Consider the following 3,156-nt stretch of genomic DNA (forward strand, 5'->3'; position numbering starts at 1 on the left):
TTTTTTCAAATTGAAGGGCTAAATTCTATCTCATAGGTTTTTATTTCCAAGTCCACCTTTTTAGGTGGAAAGCCACATTCACATTTGACCCCAGCTCTTGTCCCTCACCAGACTAACTTGATTTTATGTCAGTGGACTGGTTAAATACAAACTATCTGTAGAGTTTGTATTTAACTGCAGCCTGTCCAAAGGAATCATGTGTTAAATACCAGTTCATTTTAGCCACTATTATTTAGTCAGGAACATTTTTTATTTTTATTTTTTTATTTAATATTTGGATTCATCTTCATTTTGGTCCATAATCTCCTAAATTTACTATTTTGCAGCTCTGCTATATGTTTTCAACAGCTTTAATGTGCTCCCAATAAAAAAAAGAAGAAACATCCTACAAAGAACCTACATTACTCTTTGACCTGGTCATTGTAAAACCATACACAACCTGTAGAGGCTTCCATTATGTGCATAAACCTTTGTTTCACCCCATTTCTAACTACACTTTGTGTCTAAGTAAACAGCAGGATGTCACTAAACACCAAGGAAATGATAAGACCATCATCACTACCTGTTCCTCCAGAACTATGTGTAACTGTGTTAGAGTGGCTCTCCAACAGGGATAAAGGGACACTGCCTCTTTGATTTTGGACTCATTTGAGCCTTCACGTACTTGTGAGTGTTGCTGTGAGATGCTGAATAAATCTTACAGAAAGACAAGATTATTTTTTCTCAATACCATTTCAGATAAATCTGCTTTACAGTAGGTGACTCCTAAAGTTATTCTGCCATTCTTCACTAATCATGGTCTCAGGGATGGGTACATCAGCTGGCAGCTTAGTATGTATGTATGATTATGTACAATATTCATACACATATATCATGCCATGATCCAGCTCTCTTCCTCCCTGACGACTGATGGCACAGAGCTCATGAGGTGAATGGGAGAGGGTGAAGCCAACAGTTGGTGACAGATCCAGTTTATCCTCTGTAATCCAGGCGGAGGAGTGACATTAAAGTGCTGGAGGGAGGTGAAGAAAAGGAAGAGCTCCATTTTAGCTTTCTCCGAGACACACCCTGCAACCTGCAAGAACGAAGAATTGTTGAAGAAGAAAAAAATTGAGCATTTAGAGATTTGTCTACACATTTAGAAAACTCAAAACATTTGCAAATGCAGATTTGTAGATTTTTTTTTACACATTTACAAATCTGATTACGAACAGCCAAATACTATTATACAATAGCTGTATGACTGCAGCATTGCTCTTCTTTTTGTCCAATGAAAAAAAACGTATTACCCCTTCATTCTGCTTCTGAATCAGAAAACAGTCCACAAGTCCCCTGCATATGTGAGGGTTCAGAGTCTCAGATGCTTGATTAAGTCTTTGACATCCCCGACAGCCATTTCAGCATTTGGTAGTATCAGCTGCTGGTTTTTGATCCAACTGACCAGCCTGGGAAACATGTTGTAAAGCTGTGACACAACAGGAAAAACAACAAAGATTACTGAAACATGGTAATCCAAACAGCAACCCAAAAAAATAGTTTTTAAAGATGATGATGATGTCTTGCCACATGACTTGGGTCTGGGTCAATTCATTTTTTTACCCAAATCTATGTCATCAAAAGGTACTGGTCAAATTCTTGTGAAATCGTCAGCCTTATGTTGGACTATAGAGTTATATGAATTTGGAGGCTTGAATGGCTATCTTACTTAAATTGGCTGGTGTGTAATCCCCTTACAATAGCACCAATTTAAAAAGCAATCCAGTAATGTGTATGGTCTTGTTGGCTCTTCTGACCAAGTTTTTGAATGCAGGGTTATTGTATTCAAACCTGCTTCCATACACAAGGCGGTAAGAGAACAGTATTATATCAAACAGATGACAAATACATTATTTGTGACTTTGCTTTTGCTCTGATTGATAATTAAAATGATTTTACTTTGTGCCAATCTGTAAAGGAAGGACATACCATGGCCCTGATTAATATCATTGAATACAGGGGAAATGTCTCAATCTCCAAACTCTTCTGCAGCTAGGACCACAACTTTATTGGTTCCAAAGTACATCTATATTTCTTTGAAAGCCAGAAGAAAATGTTTTATCAAAATATGTAAGGGGTAGTGTAAGGACATTAAATAACATAATTAAATAAATAGCAACATGTTACATACACAATTTGTTTTGGGATAAGAGCTAAACTCACCTCACAGAGGGTTTTGTAGGGTCTCTTGAGATCAAGCTGCAAGAGGTTGCCAAGCAGGGGAAGAGGCCTCGGTCCTGGAGGCTCCTTCCCCACTTTATGGGAGGTAAAACTACCAGAGACAAGATAGAAGACGAGCAGAAGAGCAACAGCCCCTAACAGAGCGGTGGGACTGGAGAAGAGGAAGAAAGCAAAATCCTCCAAAGGAGACATTTGTCCTGCTGTTGATTTTTGTTGAGTCTTTCTGCAAACACAGTGCTGTTTACTCTCACACAGACATCACCTGAAATGTCCTTTCAGCTTTGCTGTAAGGTTACTAAGCACCTCTCCGCCCAGTTGGGCTCAGTGTGGAAGGTTGACCTTAACCTTTACAACAAATTCCTGGGTGATGTCAGTTCAAAGTTTGACTGCAGATTAGTAAACAGTCTTTTAGCTGTCTTTGGTGTCCTATATGTCCAGACCAGTAGCTTTCAACCTTTTTGGCTTGTTAAGTAATGAATTAAATGAACATTCAATATCTGCAACCTTCATCACAGGTTGTATAATGTAATGGTAGATAGATAGACAGGTGTCATCAAGATTGCCACTGTGTACTGCAGCAAATGCCCTTCCTAACACATCAGCTGTCTGACAGCATGATGGAAAGGCTGCAGAGACAAACCTTTTGTTTAACCAGAAACAGCTGTACTAAGCAGTGGTGTAATGGTGCCTGGAGAAGTGAGTTTACTCTTAATTTATGCCCCAGTTAGTTTTTAAATAGCCTGTCCAGCAAAGGATGAACACCCTGTGTCATAAACATGACATGTAAGACTGCTCGTACATAGTAAGCTCACCCAAAAATGGACCAGTAGTATTTGTACATTGCCAGTTATCTCTTGCTGCTTGACTGAGTAAGGATCATTATGAACTATTTGTTTGTTTGTATTGTTTTGTGCTATATTAATGTCTTAAATCTCATAT

Source organism: Morone saxatilis, unplaced genomic scaffold (genome assembly GCF_004916995.1).
Source record: "Morone saxatilis isolate NCDOM2014 unplaced genomic scaffold, NCSU_SB_2.0 Contig14, whole genome shotgun sequence".
Taxonomy (NCBI): Eukaryota; Metazoa; Chordata; class Actinopteri; family Moronidae; genus Morone; species Morone saxatilis.